Source organism: Kogia breviceps, chromosome 6, assembly GCF_026419965.1.
Source record: "Kogia breviceps isolate mKogBre1 chromosome 6, mKogBre1 haplotype 1, whole genome shotgun sequence".
Lineage (NCBI taxonomy): Eukaryota > Metazoa > Chordata > Mammalia > Artiodactyla > Physeteridae > Kogia > Kogia breviceps.
The window spans coordinates 44,495,537-44,515,917 of NC_081315.1; positions in this window are offsets into that span (position 1 = coordinate 44,495,537).

Here is a 20,381-nt window from a genome sequence, read left to right on the forward strand (position 1 = left end):
TTTTTTCTCACTCTTTGTCATATTCTTAAAACCAAAAAGGCCACTGAATTCCAATTCTTTCCTTTTGTCCATAGTCTTACCTGTTCACCAAGATGCCATGAGGCAGACAGACAGGATCTGACTGAAATGGGCAGCCTGGCTTCTGGGAGAAGGAACAGGGTCCTCTCAGGGTCATTCACCACTATATCCCTGGACAATGAGGGAAACTGAGAAAGCCCTAAAGATGAACCCCCTAGTGAGCAAATTAAGCATTTTGGAGACACAAATACCATATATTTAGGGATCAACAGAGGTATACACACCAGACAATGCCTGCTGAAACTACTGAGCTAAGTGTTGGACATGGCCACCACCAGGGCCTACTTCACAGCTGTATGACCTAGGCAGTCACAGGGTCCCACACTCAGAAGAGCCCCAAGCTTGGTTTAATTCTCTGTTGTCACTGTCTTGAAATCCTTGCTGATTTTTGAACAGGGGGCTCCCATTTTCATATTGCCCTGGGTCCCACAGATTATGTATTCAGCACTGTTTATGGTGGCCCTGGATTGGGGGCTGCAAACCCCAGGATAATAGAAAATGAAAGCAGGGAAACCCCAAGAGAGGTCTGAGAGAGTTAGGATACTTTTATACCACCAGATTTGACATAAGTGTATATTTTTAAATACCTTATGGTATCTGTAAGGGAGTAATTCATTAGCAAACGACCAAAAAAGGGCTCCCATTCTTACCAAGAATAAGTATATTCTACAGCTACTCTTGTTTTATTATTGATAGAAAGTATTTACTAATAGCTGTAAAAATAGATTGGAGAGATGTTAAATTTTACATTGATCCAAGACCGTCTCATACTCCAGGAAAATGCTTTTCACTCTAAATAACTGATTGGATGTGGCACAAATAGAGGTAATGATGCATGATGATATAGACTCCAGAAATAATTACCTGGATTCATGCCCCTCTCTGTGTCTTACTAGTTATAGGATCTTGCGTGAGTCACTTAATTTTTCTGTGCCTCAGTTTTTTCTTCTGTAAAATGAGGCACACCTGACCATCTGACCTTGCCTCCAAGACTCCCCACTTTCTGGCCCTCAGGAGGAGGTTCCTGTACCCCCTGACTGGCTCACCAGTAAGAGGTTACTGCTGCCCAATCCCTCTTCCTCCCCCTCCCCCACATAACCCATCCAGCTTTCTGTGTCTTTGATAAAGTGTATCAGCACCTCTTATGGGGAGACTGTATACATACACTAGGGGCTAATTTACACCCTCCGGAGCCAGACTGCAGAGGCTGAGTCTCGGTGCCATTGATTACTAGCCTTCAATATACACAATCAGTGCCTCAGTTTCTCATCTGTAAAACGGGAATAATAACAGTACCTCTTTCACATGGCTGTGAAGACAAATGAGTGCTATGATAAGTGATACTCAGTCATTTGCTATCATTTTATATTCCCTGTGTAATAAGAAATAAAACAAGATATTTTAAAATTTGGCCATCCTGGACTATCTTAAAAGCCTCTTAACTGATCTTTCAGCCAGTGCTCTTGGTCCACTCTAATCCATCCTTCATGCAGCTAACAGCAGAATGTAGTTAAAATGTAAATTTGATTATTTAAATCCCCTAATTGAAACTTTTCTAAGGCTTCCATCACTTAGAATAAGTTCTGAGCTCCTTAGCACTGCATAAAATGCCTTCCATGACCTGGCCTCATCTACCTCTACAGCTAGTCTCTCCTGACTCCAAGCCTGGAACTTGACCCATGGCATCAAACTACTTACAGATCCTGGAATACGCCAAGATATCTGTCACTGTTCTACCTTTATCCACCCTATTTCCTCTGTTGGAATTCTTCCTGCCCCAAAACTGGACAAATTCCAACTCGGCCATTATACCTAAATTCAGGGATCACCTGCTGCAGAATCCCACAACGAGCTGGGTCTCCTTTGTAGTCCACTAACATCCTGTGTATCTCTTCATCACTGTAGTATAATGTAATGATTCAGTGTTCAACCTTTGGAAATAGACTACCTAGGTTTGAATCCTGACTCAGCCACTTATTTGTAGTGTGACCCTGGGCAAATTTCTTAAACTACTATGCTTCAGTTTCCTTATCTATGAAATGAGGATAACAAAAGTACCTACCTTATGGGACTGTTGCATGGAGGAAGGTATACACTCAATAACTGTTAATAACATATTACATTAATTTTCTATTTATGTGTGTCTGGCCCCCTGGACTATGAGCTCCTAATACTAAGCATTGTTCCTTATTCATTTTTTAAAGTTCCCAATACTAAGCAAAATATCCGGCACTGTGTTCTTCAATTATTTTCTCCTTCCTGTATACACAATTAAAGTGCATTTCCCATACCATCTTGCATCTACCCACACCCATCTTGCATCTACCCACTGCCAGGCTGGAACATGTAAACATGTGACTGAGTCTCATCCAATGGAACATGAGTGCATGTAATATACAGCACTACCAAACCTAGCCATAATACATCCCAAGCAATTTTGCAAAGGTTCTTTCTCTGTTCATGAGGCTGGAGGCAAAGAACTTTTATATCCCTTCATGTGGCAGTGCTGCAAGATAAAAGAGATCAAATCTCTGGATTACTGTTACAAGGTGAGCTGTCTCCGCAGGAACATTCACACAGGACCTTAGGTGAGCGAGAAATAAAGCACTGTGCTAAGCTATGGAGATTTCTATTACAATAGTTAGCATTACTTACCCTGACTAATATAGCTTGTGTTCAATAAAATTTTGTTGAAATAATGACTGAATGAATGAAAGACTCAAAAATTAACTGAGAAATATTTAAATAAATGATAGAATCCAAGAGCAGGAAAGGCTAAACTAAGAATACATGGCTTTGAGAGTTAAAGAAGCCTACAAACAAGACAGAGGATAGAAAAACACAAATTGGGTGAAGCACCCCTACTACTTCTGCCCCTGCCCAAGTCAGAAACAGAATTCTCTTTGCCTGTTGTTCTCTAGCCTCCTTTTGTCAAACAGCTGTAAAACAAAAATAGTTAACAGAGAAGAGCCTGAGATGAAGTTTTTGCTTCTGCTGGACAACTTTCTGACCCCTGGGATGAGACAATATGGCACTGGGGATTTCAAAGTGAAATAAATGATTGAGGTTCGTTAATAAGAATATAGAGGCAGCTTCTCAAGGGGGAAGAAAATGTAACCCTAAAATTTAATTTCTTCTATTTTCAGATGCTACTGAAGATCAGATAACTGGTAGTAGACCATGACTACCTACTGTTCTCAAGAGATCATATTAACTTACGAATTTGCCATGAGGCATCAGAGAGAACACAGAGAGAGTCTAGACAGAGAGGACAGTAAAAACAAAGTTGGAAAGAAAAGAAATTACAGGCTCAGTTCAGGGAATATCAATAATCTGGCACGTCTAGAATTTGGGGTGCATTAGGAGAAGTGAATATAGAAAAGATTAAAAAGTTAAGCTGAGCCAGTTTGTAGAGAGCCTTGAATTCATGTCAAAATTTTATATTTTATTCTGAAGGTGATGGAGATCCAGAACAGGTTTTCAGGTAGCAAGATCACTCAAACATCAACTAGACATGAGGATGGATTGGAAAGGTGCCAGATGAGAGTCAGGGAGCTGAGTTAATGGACTACTGCCTAAATTAGGGAGGTGGTAATGAAAATGAGGAAGAGGAAAGAAATACAAAAAATATTTTTTCAATAGAATTTTATGTTTTTGGTATCATATGGGAGGGGTGATTCCTAAGCTTGGACAACTGGGTGGATTTTAAAATAGTACAGTTTTCTTTACTATTTTCCTACCATATTATCATGCAATATTTGGATACCAGTTATGGGACCCATACATTGGTTTTCCGTTCTCTCCCTGATGGAAATATAATCACATCTGTGTTCTTTTCTATAAGACAAAGTCTGGCTGTAACTATTTTCTCATGAATTTTGTGAACTAAGGGGTTAATAAAAAAAGCAAAGAAACTCAACAACAAAATTTTGGTTTTTAAAGCTCTGGGATTCATTCGAATCAACTGTTGCCATGGTTTCAAGAGTCCGAAATCAACATTTCAAGGTAATCCAAAGATCTAGATATTGCCACAGTGTTCAGGTTTCAAGGAACAATCAAAGTGTCATACCCCATTAGTGACTGAACTCTGTCAAGGCTGTGTAAATGCCTCAAAGTGGTATTCAGCTTAATAACCAATGCTGTATTACTAATTATAGCATGACACCATGCAAAAGAGGGACTTTTCTAAAGGCTGCAAAGTGGCATTATTTTAATAAGTCATTAGGAAACTGCTTTCTGAAAATGCAATGAAAGTACAAGTTACTTAATTAGGGGAATTTTGTGGAATTGATGAGATGTTTGAGCATGCATGATGTGCAGCTAGCAATCCATTTGAAGCAGACCATGCCACTAGTAGGGCTGGCAAATGAGAAACAGGATGATCTGATTCATGTACGAGAAAGAGGATGATCTGATTCATGTATGAGAAAAATGATAATGGAGGCTATAAACGGAGGGCATTGAAAGAGTGCTTATCTCCCAACTACACCCACCAAAGTCTTACTGGCCCCTCATCTTGTATTTAGAGCTGAAATTAAAATGTCAAGATGGACCTTAATCTTTGAATTAGCCAACATTGTCTAACAATACTTGTGGGCAAGACAAATATATGATTACTAGTTAGTTGGACAACCCCAAAATATTGATGTTCTATTTGAGGCTTATTTGTAAACTGGGCAAAAGTTGTTTGAGATAGGAAGCAAGATGAGAGAAGATGACATGTTTGAGAATAAAAGATCTTAGAGTTCTTTCAAAGACCAGATAAAATAGTTTTGTTCTGAAACTCTAATCCAGGGAAATTCATACCTAAACTTTAAAGAGCATTACATGTACATGTGTAACTTTGTGGGTGGGGGGGAGAGAGAGGTAAGAGAGAAAATATATTTTCTTCTTGCCAGTTCAACAAAGAGTATTCATGTTTCATCTCAGATTACCGTTTACAGCATTTGGAAAGGCTCAGGAATGTCTTCTTTAACCATTCTTGAAAGGTCCTCTGACAAAATGCCTTTTTTCGAAGGCTCCAGTTATTGACCATTCTCAGAAATGGGTTTCTATATTTAATAAGCCAACACATTTCTCTAGTATTAAATGTTTCAACTGGAAATTGGTAGCCCTGCTTGAATTCCTCAAGGCTCAATGAGCCCATTGTTTGCAATGATTATCACTCTCAGCAGAGTTGGAAATGCTTGCACAACTCTAATGTCCAAACACTTCTACAAATTTTTTTTTTTTTCAGATCTACACTTGGATTTAATAAATGTGCTCCAAAGTTCCCCAATTTGTCATCTGGGGCAAGATTATTTGAAGTGAAGCAGGAACAACAGTCATTAACAAACTGGGACCTGATGAACAACTCTTAGAGAGGAGAGAGTTTTATATATAAATATAAATGTATATACGCACATATATAGTGTAATTTTGAAAATAACTTAGAAGGAAGATATCTGGTGACATTAACAGGAAAGCGTAAATGGATCAGGGCATGTAGACTAAACTTTTACTCTCTAAACTTCAGGACAAATTTTGAGTTACCAAAGACCCAGAGTTCAACTCTGTTTATTAGTTATTAAACTAAAAAATAAGATTCTTAAAAATAAAAAGACATTAAAGCTGTCTAGCCATTTTGTTAGATGTTTGGCATAATATATGTAGTCTGAAGATACTGCACCTTTGGTCTTAGAGCAAAATTCATGGAATGACTCGGTTGTTCTCAGCATGAAGGAGAACGGACACATTTTTCAAAAGAAGCAACTGTCTTGTTAAAGGTTTGAGATATCACAAATGTTTTGATTTTGTGATCAGACTGGATGGTGATTTACTTATCCTCTGACATTACTGTCAAATAATTTATAAGTTTACTTCTCAGCCAAGAACTGTGGAAAATCTTAGGAGGAATTGGTAGGGCAAACAGGAGAGAAACACAAAGATATAATAAACCTATAGTGGTGGCTAAAATGACAAGAAAAACAAATGAAAACCATTTGATTTCTACTGCACCTGTGAGAGAAGAAATTATGGCCCCTTTTTGCATCTGAATCTCACAGTTCTATTTTGAGAGTTGAGATCAGTGTGAGGTACCTCATTCAATCTTCTAAAACAGCCTTTACTTTAAGAGAACTCAGCTGTGAAATTTATACAAATTCTTTCTGAAGCTAAAAGAAAAAAGTTCAAATTCTTTAGCTTTTGACTATTTCACTAAACTCCTCTAGAATCTAGAGAAACAGTGTGGTGTGGGATGATTAAGCTATGCCAATTCATAGGTTGCCATAATAATTAGAACCTTGGTCATACAGCACTTGTGTCCAAGGAAAAGGAACCCTTTATCAATCTCATTTCATTCATCTTCCCAAGGAGTGGGGCAATCTGTTATTGCTCTTTCTTGCTAGATGTTTCTACGATTTCAGACAGTAAGCAGCCAAGTGCTTGGTTGAGGGATGCAGTTAGGACGATGGCAGAGGGACTAGTACTAATGGCTCCTGGTCATGCCTGTTGAGGTCTCACCAGAAGCCATCTGCTTCATTTAAGGTGAGCCATTATTAGCTTATACCTGTTAACGTATTTAAACAAGGAGACTATTAGATTGAGGTGGCTCTAATGTCTTAGTAGACTATGTAAGCAAACCAAAACCTAAGCAAGCCAAAACCTAAGTTCACTGAGCAATGCACCTAAACCAAGAAACTGAAACTTAAGAACAACCAATCACAAACAGCCAACTAGACTTTCCCAAATAAGGCAACCACATAAAATATAACCAACTAAATAATTTATTTGCATTCCTGCAGCATCTTCTGTATATAAAACCTCTCCACTAGCTCCTGCGAGCAGAATACTCCTAACCACTTTAGATTTGGCACTGCTGAGTAAATGGGACCATCTGGATGGTTACATGTGACTTAACTCCGTTAAGGCCTCTCTATAAACTTTGGAGATCGGGGCTGGCATGTTCAGAGAATTACATGTCTCGTGGCAGCTCAAGACAAGCCTCCAAGGAAGTCATATCACTTCTGCTCATCTGACTTGGTGAGGACTCCATTGTGGGGTCCCCATCAGCTAAGAGGAGGGCAAGCAAATGCAGCTTGGTGCTTGCAAAGAATCAGAATGAATTAGAACAGCTACCATAACTGGCCAAAGTGTCTGGGTGTGCCAGCCGGATTTCAGGCCTGTGCCTCCGAGGTGGGAGAGCCAAGTTCAGGACGTTGGTCCACCAGAGACATCCCAGCTCCACGTAATATCAAACAGCGAAAGCTCTCCCACAGAGCTCCATCTCAACACTATGACACAGCTCCACTCAATGATCAGCAAGCTACAATGCTGGACACCCTATGCCAAACAACTAGCAAGACAGGAACACAACCCCACCTATTAGCAAAGAGGCTGCCTAAAATCATAATAAGGTCACAGACACATCAAAACATACAGCCGGACGCAGTCCCACTCACCAGAAAGACAAGAGCCAGCCTCATCCACTAGAACACAGGTACCAGTCCCCTCCACCAGGAAGCCTACATAACCTACTGAATCAACTGTAGCCACTGGGGGAAGACACCAAAAACAACAGGAACTACAAACCTGCAGCCTGAGAAAAGGAGACCCCAAACACAGTAAGTTAAGCAAAATGAGAAGAAAAAGGAACACAGAGCAGATGAAGGAGCAAAGTAAAAACCCACCAAACCTAAAAAATGAAGAGGAAATAGGCAGTATTTTTCAGTCTACCTGAAAAATACTTCAGAGTAATGATAGTAAAGATGATCCAGTATCATGGAAATAGAATGGAGAAAATATAAGAAACATTTAACACAGACCTAGAAGAACTAAAAAGCAAACAAACAATGAAGAACAACATAATAAAATAAATTAAAAATTCTCTAGAAGGAATCAATAGCAGAATAAATGAGGAAGAAGAACAGATAAGTGACCTGGAAGATAAAATAGTAGAAATGACTACCACAGAGCAGAATAAAGAAAAAAAAAATGAAAAGAACTGAGGACAGTCTCAGAGACTGCTGGGACAACATTAAATGCAGCAACATTTGAATTACAGGGGTCTCAGGAGAAGAAAAGAAAAAGAAAGGGACTGAGAAAATATTTGAAGAGATTATAGATGAAAACTTCCCTAATATGGCAAAGGAAATAGTCAATGAAGTGCAGGAAGCGCAGAGAGTCCCATAGAGGATAAATCCAAGGAGAAATGAGCTAAGACACATGTTAATCAAACTATCAAAAATCAAATACAAGAAAAAAATATTAAAAGCAGCAAGGGGAAAACAACAAATAACATACAAGGGAATCACCATAAGGTTAACAGCAGATCTTTCAGCAGAACCTCTGCAAGCCAGAAGAGAGAGGCAGGACATATTTAAAGTGATGAAAGGGAAAAAACTAAAACCAAGATTACTCTACCCAGCAAGGATCTCATTCAGATTCTATGGAGAAATTAAAAACTTTACAGATCTCATTCAGGTTCGATGGAGAAATTAAAAACTTTACAGACAAGCAAAAGCTAAGAGAATTCAGCACGACCAAACCAGCTTTACAACAAATGCTAAAGGAACTACTCTAAGCAGGAAAACACAAGAGAAAGAAAAGACCTACAATAACAAACCCAAAACAATTAAGAAAATGGTAATAGGAACATACATATCAATAACTACCTTAAATGTAAAGGGATTAAATGCTCCAACCAAAAGACACAGACTGGCTGAATGGATACAAAAACAAGACCTATATATATGCTGTCTACAAGATACCCATTTCAGACCTAGGGACACATACAGACTGAAAGTGAGGGGATGGAAAAAGATATTCAATGCAAATGGAAATTAAAGAAAGCTGGAGTAGCAATTCTCACATCAGACAAAATAGACTTTAAAAGCTTGGTGCTTTGTGACCACCTAGAGGGGTGGCATAGAGAGGGTGGGAGGGAGGGAGATACAAGAGGGAAGAGATAGGGGAACATGTGTATATGTGTAACTGATTCACTTTGTTATAAAGCAGAAACTAACACACCACTGTAAAGCAAATATACTCCAATAAAGATGTTAAAAAAAAAAAAAGACTATTACAAGAGACAAAGAAGGACACTACATAAAGATCAAGGGATCAATCCAGGAAGAAGATGTAACAATTGTAAATATTTATGCACCCAATAAAGGAGCACCTTAATACATAAGGCAAATGCTAACATCCATAAAAGAGGGAATCGACTGTAACACAATCAGGGTAGGGGACTTTAACACCCCACTTTCATCAATGGACAGATCAACCAAAATGAAAATAAATAAGGAAACACAAGCTTTAAATGATACATTAAACAACATGGACTTAAAATGGAAATTTATAGGACATTCCATCCAAAAACAACAGAGTACACTCTCTTCTCAAGTGCTCAAGGAACATTTTCCAAGATAGGTCATATCTTGGGTCACAAATCAAGCCTTGGTAAATTTAAGAAAATTGAAATCACATCAAGCATCTTTTCTGACCACAATACTATGAAATTGGAAATAAATTCCAGGAAAAAAAGGTGTAAAACACAAATACATGAAGGCTAAACAGTGTGCTACTAAATAACCAAGAGATCACTGAAGAAATCAAAGAGGAAGTCAAAAAATACCTAGAAACAAATAACAATGAAAACACGACAACCCAAAACCTAAGGGATGCAGCAAAAGCAGTTCTAAGAGGGAAGTTCATAGCAATACAATCCTACCTCAAGAAACAAGAAACATCTCAAATAAACAACCTAACCTGACACCTAAAGCAATTAGAGAAAGAAAAAAATAAAACCCCAAATTAGCAAAAGGAAAGATATCATAAAGATCAGATCAGAAATAAATGAAAAAGAAATGAAGGAAAAAATAGCAAAGGTCAATAACTAAAAACTGGTTCTTTGAGAAGATAAACAAAATTCATAAACCATTAGCCAGACTCATCAAGAAAAAATGGGAGAAGACTCAAATCAATAGAATTAGAAATGAAAAAGGAGAAGTAACAACTGACACTGCAGAAATACAAATGATCATGAGAGATTACTACAAGCAACTATATGCCAATAAAATGGACAACCTAGAAGAAATGGACACAATCCTAGAAAAGCACAACCTTCCGAGACTGAACCAGGAAGAAACAGAAAATATAAACAGAGCAATCACAAGCACTTAAGTTGAGACTGTGATTAATAATCTTCCAACAAACAAAAGCCCAGAACCAGATGGCATCACAGGCGAATTCTATCAAACATTTAGAGAAGAGCTAACACTTATCCTTCTCAAACTGTTCCAGAATATAGCAGAGGGAGGAACACTCCCAAACTCATTCTAGGAGGCCACCATCGACCATCGCCATGATACCAAAACCAGACAAAGATGTCACAAAGAAAGAAAACTACAGGCCAATATCACTGATGAACATAGATGCAGAAATTCTCAACAAAATACTAGCAAACAGAATCCAACAGCACATTAAAAAGATCATACACCATGATCAAGTGGGGTTTATCCCAGGAATGCAAGGATTCTTCAGTATATGCAAATCAATCAATGTGATACACCATATTAATAAACTGAAGAATAAAAACCATATGATCATCACAATAGAAGCAGAGAAAGCTTTTGACAAAATTCAACACCCATTTATGACAAAAACCCTGCAGAAAGTAGGCATAGAGGAAACTTACCTAAAAATAATAAAGGCCATATATGACAAACCCATAGTCACAATCATCCTCAATGGTGAAAAACTGAAACCATTTCCACTAAGATCAGGAACAAGACAAGGTTGCCCACTCTCACCACTATTATTCAACATAGTGTTGGAAGTTTTAGCCACAGCAATCAGAAAAAAAAGAGAAATAAAAGGAATCCAAATAGGAAAAGAAGTAAAGCTGTCACTGTCTGCAAATGACATGATACTATACATAGAGGATCCTAAAGATGCTACCAGAAAACTACTAGAGTTAATCAATGAATCTGGTAAAGTAGCAGGATACAAAATTAATGCACAGAAATCTCTTGCATTCCTATACACTAATGATGAAAAATCTGAGAGTGAAATTAAGAAAACACTCTCATTTATCATTGCAACAAAAAGAATAAAATACCTAGGAATAAACCTACCTAAGGAGACAAAAGACCTATATGCAGAAAATTATAAGACACTGATGAAAGAAATTAAAGATGATACAAATAGATGGAGAGATATACCATGTTCTTGGATTGGAAGAATCAACATTGTGAAAATGACTCTACTACCCAAAACAAATCACAGATTCAGTGCAATCCCTATCAAACAACCACTGGCATTTTTCACAGAACTAGAACACAAAATTTCACAATTGGTATGGAAACACAAAAGACCCCCAATAGCCAAAGCAATCTTGAGAAAGAAAAACGGTGCTGGAGGAATCAGGCTCCCAGACTTCAGACTATAATACAAACCGACAGCAATCAATACAGTAAGGTACTGGCCCAAAAACAGAAATATAGATCAATGGAACAGGACAGAAAGCCCAGAGATAAACCCACACACATATTGTCACCTTATTTTTGATAAAGGAGGCAAGAATATACAATGGAGAAAAGACAGCCTCTTCAATAAGTGGTGCTGGGGAAAATGGACAGCTACATGTAAAAGAATGAAATTAGAACACTCCCTAACACCATGCACAAAAATAAACTCATAATGGATTAAAGACCAGAATGTAAGGGCAGACATTATAAAACTCTTACAGGAAAACATAGGCAGAATGCTCTACGACATAAATCACAGCCAGATCCTTTTTGACCCACATCCTAGAAAAATGGAAATAAAAACAAAAATAAACAAATGGGACCTAATGAAACTTCAAAGCTTTTGCACAGCAAAGGAAACCACAAACAAGACAAAAAGACAACCCTCAGAATGGGAGAAAATATTTGCAAATGAAGCAACTGACAGAGGATTAATCTCCAAAATTTACAAGCAGCTCATGCAGTTCAATATCAAAAAAACAAACAACCCAATCCAAAAATGGACTGAAGACCTAAACAGACATTTCTCCAAAGAAGATATACAGATTGCCAACAAACACATGAAAGAATGCTCAACATCACTAATCATTAGCGAAATGCAAATCAAAACTACAATGAGGTATCACCTCACACCAGTCAGAATGGCCATCATCAAAAAATCTACAAAAAATAAATAATGGAGAGGGTGTGGAGAAAAAGGAACCCTCTTGCACTGTTGGTGGGAATGTAAATTGATACAGCCGCTATGGAGAACAGTGTGGAGGTTCCTTAAAAAACTAAAAATAGAACTACCATACGACCCAGCAATCCCACTACTGGGCATATACCCTGAGAAAACCATAATTCAAAAAGAGTCATGTACCACAATGTTCACTGCAGCTCTATTTACAATAGCCAGGACATGGAAGCAACTAAGTGTCCATCGACAGATGAAGGGATAAAGAAGATGTGGCACATATATACAGTGGAATATTACTCAGCCATAAAAAGAAATGAATTTGAGTTATTTGTAGTGAGGTGGATGGACCTAGAGTCTGTCATACAGAGTGAAGTCAGTCAGAAAAAGAAAAAGAAATACCATATGTTAACACATATATATGGAATGTTAAGGAAAAAAAAAAAAAAGGTTCTGAAGAACCTAGGGGCTGGACAGGAATAAAGACCCAGACGTAGAGAATGGACTTGAGGACACGGGAGGTGGAAGGTTAAGCTGGGACGAAGTGAGAGAGTGGCATGGACATATATACACTGCCAAATATAAAACAGATAGCTAGTGGGAAGCAGCCACATAGGACAGGGAGATCAGCTCGGTGCTTTGTGACCATTTAGAGGGGTGGGATAGGGAGGGTGGGTGGGAGCCGCAAGAGGGAGGTGATATGGGATATATGTATATGTATAGCTGATTCACTTTGATATAAAGCAGAAACTAACACACCACTGTAAAGCAATTATACTCCAATAAAGATGTTTAAAAAAGAAAAAGATTTGGCAGTACCCAATTCAAATCAAAGTTATACTTATATAAACTCTTGAAAATTTTAATGTGCCTCAGCTCATCTTTTAACATACCAGAGCATCAAGTTGGCTATTCCAGTTTTAGCCTATAAAATAAGTGATCATTCATCTGATATTTAATGTTCTGCTCCTCAGTAATAGTAACATTAAATTCATTCACTTAAGTATTTCTTAAATACCGACTGTGTGCCCATCACCATATTAAGCACAAGGAACCCAAAAATGATTACAACATTGTGCCTGCCACAGAGCTGAATCTCATGAAGGAGACTAACATGAAAGTTAATAAACACAACTTGAAAGGGCAGAGAGAGAAACACAGTAGTGTAGGAACCCAGTGAAAGGTACAATTAATGTCAGTTAACTATGATTTTGTTTTTATTGCTTGCTACACCCCATTTCCTAGCATGGTACTAGGCACATACAGACAATTGATAAAAGGTGTTTAGATGGATAGATGGCTGGGTGGATTGGAAGAGTGAGCGAGTGAGTGAGTGAGAGTGAGTGAGTGAAAAATAAATTAACAACTTAGGGGAAAAAAAATCTGTTGATAGGTCATGTGTTCTCATTTTCCCATGTACCCAGGGAAAGCTGTCAAGGTAGTTGGAAAGTATGAGGGAAAATCATTGCCATACCTGAATACTCAGAAAGGCTGGATAGACTACTACACATAGTGAAATATAAAGCTAGAGGGTCAGTTAATTGTTTCTCTATGGGTATACAGACTCAGTTAACTTCACCTTAATTGTCTATTTATTTGTGCTAATCTTTACCTCAAGCATCATTTCTTCAGAGATAAACTTTCTAGATCCCCAATCCCACAAACAGTCCAGGTCAGGGTGTCTGTTAAACACTTTCACAGAATTGTGGACTATTACTTCAGGTTGTTCTTATATATACAACAATTTGTATGATTTATTTTTAGATTCATGCCTATCTCCCCAAGTAGAATATAAGATCAACAAGAAGAGTAGGAGGCATATCTATTTTTGCTTTCCAGCAATAGCTCCAACACCTAAGACAGAGCTTGGCATGTAGAAGATGCTAAATAAACATTTGTTGAATAAATAAAGAGAAACACACCTGTCTCACTAGCAGAGATACTGTGGGTATGCAAGAAAAAATTCTTTTTAAGAATTCTGTAACTGTTTGCTTTTAAAAAGAAAAGTTTTTACTGCTCGTATATAGGCACTAAAGAAATATATATTTCTTTCAAGAAAAACTGGATATGAGTTCAGTTCAATCAGATCAGTCTCAATCATACAGACAACCCCAGCTAATTTGCAGTTGGAAAATGTCACTGTTGGGGTTTTAGGGAACCAATAAATAACATCCATTTCTTCCTTCTCCTAGTTTAGGGCCAATGGATAAATAAAGGTGATGCACTTATAATTATATGTAACCCAAATAATTTATGAACGTTTCTTCTCCCTTAACCCATACTCGTCCTTGGGAAATCCCATCTAAAGGAATGGTTGGCTCTGCAGGACACATACCTACAGCAAGTGTTTCCTCATTGTATCTAGGGTAATACAAAAAGTAAAAGAACATATCCCCAGAATTTGGGGCCTTGAGAATCATGGACCAGTAGATATTATTCAGGTAACTCAGGAAACTCACAAGAAACAATGGGTGGGACAAGAGGCCAAAACGGTTACTCTAAGTCCCTACACATGGAAACAATGAGGCTGGAGGAAAGGAAAAACCACACTGCCCACCATGAAAGGCAAACCCTTGGTAAGTATTTCTTTTCCACCACTAGGTCACAGCACATATGTGGCAAATGAATGTGGGAGATGGGAGAAAATGAAATAAATAAGTTTGCGTTTCCAGGTGGTGTTAATTCATGCAAATTACCACCCTTCATTTTTTATAAGTATGTGATAGCTATACTTTTCCTTTGCAGGAGCTGTGGAATAATTTAAAGGAATAGACCACAAAGACCACAGGTTCACACAATTCAAGACTTTCTGATATCATAATGTTCAGGTGGAGACCATGGGAACTAGACATTTGAGTTCCTGGCCTCCTTCCACTCACTGCTTTCCAGTCCCCTCCCAGTTCCAGCCCCCTTTCAACACCAAAACAACCCTCTTCACCTGACTCTGTGGCAGAAGGCATAAAATGTGGCGTAAGTATAAGAAGAAGAAACAGGAGATCTATTTGGTACAGTGACATTTACTCTTATAGATGTTTGGATTAAGAGATCTCCTCCTATCTTATTGTAAACTCTCAGCATCCTGTGACTTTATGCTCAATTCCTTGGTGCTTAGGTTCTCCTATACACCCATTATTACATAATAACAGTACCTACAACTTCCTGAGTACTCACCTCCAGGCACTCGGGTAAACACTTCATGAAGTATCTCAATTTTCACAATCTAAGTAGTAGAAAGAATACCCCATTATAAAGATGAGAAAACTGAGGCCTGCAAGTACCAATCTCTTGCCCAGATTCACAGAGCTAGGCACACAGTAACTGAAGGAGCTAAACTGAAAAACTTGACTCCTAAGCCTGCACTCTGCCATCGCAAGCACAGCAGCTTGGAGAAAGGAGAAATATCTGGAAAAACCTTCTCAGACAAAAAGTGCAGGTTTTCACCTGCTGACTCTATTTAATAAGCAAGAAAATTTAGGAGAGTGGTAGTATTACTTCATCTTGGAACAGCTTTTAACTCAAAACCATTCCTCTTACAAAGAGAGACCTAAATACCAACTCCTGACTCCAACTGAAGTCACCAATGAATAATAACAAGTAATAACCATGAAGTAATAACCAGTGAAGACAGTCATAGAGAAAAGGCAAGACAGAGCTTTTTAAGGAACACTTCAATGAAACATTGCCTTTGTTTCCACTCTAGATGCTTGTGATATCTAGTCTACAAAGATGGTCCTAGTGACCATACCCTTACTTACTAGCATAACCACAATGAACCTGGACTGACCCTGTAAACCACTCTAACAGAATGTGACAGGTGTGACACTGTAATTTCAAGGCTGGGCCTTGAGAGACTTGCACCTTCCTCTCTCTTCTCTTGGAACATTTTCTCTTGCAGCCCAACCACCATGCTTTAAGAAGCCCACATGGAGAAATCTGAGGTGCTCCTGTCAACTTCTGAACTCCCAGCAGATGGCTAGCACCTCCTGCCAGCCGTGTAAGTGCACCAACTTGGATGTTCCAGCCCAGCTGAGTTCCCAGATGACTGCAGCCCTGATATAACATCATGTGAAACAGAAGAATAGCCCTAGCTGAGCCCTGCCAACCCACAAAGTTGTTACTGATAATAAAATGCTTGCTATTTTGCACCATTAGATTTTAGAATGGTTTGTTGCACAGTGGTGGCTGGAACACAGCCCCGCTCTGGCCCCTGGGTGTCTGGAACAGAATTGTCATTATTCTTATCATCTATTAGGGAAGGCTACACTTGCAACATCATTTGTTTCCTTTGTTCTATTTTCCTTGCTGAAAATGTAAAACTAAAAAATTCTAAAGCAAAACGTAATTACTATGTTGACTGACCATTCCACAAAAAGCTTATGTATAAATATTATGTTTCAGATGAAAGCTATTTAGAATTAGCCTCAATCCTTTAATGAACAAAAACCTCCAAAGACTAGTCGATGGTGAGACTGGGAAGCTGGTAGGTAATCAGTAATTTCGAGAAAGAAAATGTTTATCTTGTGGCCCTGTCACAGCTTAAAACCCAATCTGGGCTAACGTCAGCAAATGGAGTATAGCTATTAGCAAATCAATTAATCAGGGTCTTGTTGGCTTTAATAGTGTCAACTCTAATTATTTGTTTGTCTGATCTGAGGTATCCTCAGATTATTTACAATCAGTCCTGCCAACGGACAAAAGATAAGCTTGAATCGCACCAAGTATGTGGGGAATTTGAGGATAGCTTTTTTCCTAGATGATCAGTCTGAAGCAATATTTTCAGAACCTGAGCCTCTTCTCCAAGACAAAGTCTCCTTCTGAAGTTAATGAATGAATAACTTTCACAATATATTTTCAAAGAAGGCAATAATTAATTTGCCTGGAGAAAAAAAAATTCCCTAGAGCCAGGGACATCTGTTCAAAATCATGAGATAGGAGTATTTCCTTGCATTCTTTTTTTTTTCCCAGCACTTATTTTCTTGCACAGGGTCCCACTTCTGGAAGGAAACGGAAGCAGGGAACAATCACTGTTCAAATTCATGACTACCCACTGGCAGTATTCACGATCTGAGAAACTAATTCTGTCTTCATTTCTCAAAAGCCCACTTGTGTCTTATCAATACATATGTCAAGCTTATTTTTCTTCATTCTACAGCTCAATCTCAGCCTAATTCTGTATCTGACCATTTTTATTCCACTTTGTTCTAAAACAAAAGAATCCAGGTTCCATTTTTAGCTTGAGAAAAATGGAAAATTCACTCTCTCTAGCAAGCTGAAAAGCAGTTCTTAATAACAAAATAATTACCTAATTAAAGTGCTCAATTGAATCAGTTACCACAAGTCCAATTAAATCAAGCTGTCAACAGGAATATATTATACCTGATAAGAAGGAGAGTTAGTGAATAGATCAACACAAAGCATGAAGATCATGCTCTCCATTAAACTTAGGGAAGAAGTTATTCCTTCTTTCCTTTAAAAGATGGTATATCTTCCCAATGAAATATTGTTTCTTAATATTTCAATGACGCTACATATCTGGCAATAAGAATGCTAAGTATCTACATACTAATTCAGGAGCTCAAGTTTAGATATTTACTTTGTCAATGAACCTCTAGCCATATGTTCCTGAAAATGAAAGGCATTAATGACTAGTTTATCATAAAACCACCTTGGTCCTTCTCTCTCACAGTGGGGTGGTGGTAGCAGTGATCACTTAATGTGAATGATTATATAAACAATAAAAAGAATGCCAAACTTGCAGCAGAACAGAAATGATAGACCCCTATAAGCAAAGAAAGATATCTGTTTACTTCCTAATCAGAGAACCCTAATTTCTTTCTTTCTTTGAGTTGTCATGTCTCTTTATCATCCTCACAGCATTCTTTCTATAGCCTGGAATCCTGGGCTTTTCTCTTTATTTCTACTTTCAATCTCATCCGTTGTGCTTGTCTCTGCATTGAGAGGAATGCCCAGGACACCCATCATTTCTGCCCTGTTCTGCCAGAGGAGCTACTCCAGTGGAGGAAACAGAAAATTCTGGAAAACAGGAAAAAAGGACTATTGAACTAGATATGTAAGGCACAGTATCTACAATTGGCCAATTGGAAGGGAAAGTACAATGGAGAAAACACACAGAAAACATGATTGCAAAGAGTCCCCAGAGCATCACTGACCCTATTTCCAGTTCCTGTCTGCATATACCCTTATATCTTACAATAAGTTTCCTTTTTTCTGAAGGTGCCTGAATGAGTCTCATATAGATCTCCAATCTGTGAAACAACATTACAAACACAACTAGTCACTGTCTAGATCCTACATGAAATTTAAAACAATTGTTTCTGAGAAATTTGGAAAGCTTAGGGAAATTAAGGAAGTATCTTCTTTAAATTGTATATACCATATATCTTTTTCAAATAGTTCATAGTTTTTACACTCATATTATGAAAATAATGTAGTAGATAGTTGACATCTATAAAGTAGGAATTTGATTTAAAGGATTCCATCTTTATGCTTTTTAAACCATAATAGAACCAAAATTTTCTCCCCAGAAGGATGAGTGCATTTACCAAGTATTATGAATTTACAAGAGCTTTTTTCCTACTATCAAAGGAGAATTTCGTGACTTTGTCTAGCTGGTACTCATAATATGCATTCATTTTCCAGGACAAATATTCATATTTTAAAATATTACCAATGCTTTTTTAAAAATCCAAAATATCTTTGGGAAATTTCTGTAAGACCATTTCTCACTTTACCTCAGAACACTTTGAAGTCAGTGGGAGCTGTGCTTGAATCAGCCCCATGGAGTGAGAAGCCAGAGAAGAAATGGGGCCAACACAACAATATCCAAACATACAGAGTGGGGATTTCCTATCTATGATGTGTCCCAAAGGGCTGAGCTCAGAAACAGTTCTAATGAGAGCATTCTTCAAGAAAAAGAAAAATAGTTCCAAAAAGTGGCCAAGAGCTAGTCAAACAGGAAGAAAATCAACAGCTTAAAATGAATTTTAATGGACACTGATTCCAGGTTCCAGGAGTTAGTTATAAAGTTTGTTGGAAAGAGGAAGACTTAGCCTTGATTGTAGTTAAATATAAGGTTGCCCAGAAACCATCATTTGAAGCTTAATAGATCCTTTCACTTCACCTCCCAAATCTCTATTTCCAACCTCATCCCACAAATCTCTTTCCTACTAATTGCTAAAACATCACCATTCGTAATCAGTTCCTTTAAGTTATTCCTCCTTTGGTGGTCTTTTATAAAGCAAATTCTCTAGGAACAAGGTACTGGACTCTTGGGGGGTTTTGGTGGTACTGAAACCAGGGCATGTTATGGATTGAATGGTGTGCCTCCGCAAAATTCATATGTTGAAGCCTTAACTCCTAATGTGATTGGATTTGGAGCTAATGCCTATAAGGAGGTGATTAAGGTTAAACGATGTCATCAGGGTGGGTCCCTGATCCCATAGGATTAGTGTCCTTATAAGAAAAGACACCAGAGAGTGCAGGCACTCTCTCCCGTCCCTCCCTTTTCTTTCTCTCTCTCCCCCTCAACCTTCTCTTTCCTCACAAGCACAACAAAGAGATCATGTGAGCAGACAGCAAGATGGCAGATGCCTACATTTGAAGAGAAGAGGCCTCACAATGAAATCCACCCTGCTGACACCTTAATCTTGGACTTCCCAGCCTCCAGGACTAAAAGAAATATATTTCTGTTAAGCCATAGTCTGTGATTTTGTTATGACAGCCTGAGTTCATTAAGACAGGAGATAAAAAGGCAAGGAGAAGCATCTTGTAGAACAGTTTGAGGGGAGCACTCCCTCAGCAATACACAAACAGATAAAACAGGGATTTGCTTGTGATGATTCAGTTGTTATAAATTTATGTTTTATGAACTTTCTATATGTAATATTTTAATTTAAAAAGTTAAAAAAAGGGATACAAGCACAATGAATTTATAAAGTAGCCACACATTTTTAAGAGGGGAAAATACATTGTATCAATAAATAATGTCCTTACCTCTTTAGGATTAACGTAAAAAAAAAAAAAAAAGAATGAAAGCACATGGACTTAAACCATAAAGCAAGGGCTTTGATTCAGAAAAATCAAAGGAATTTTTTGTACCC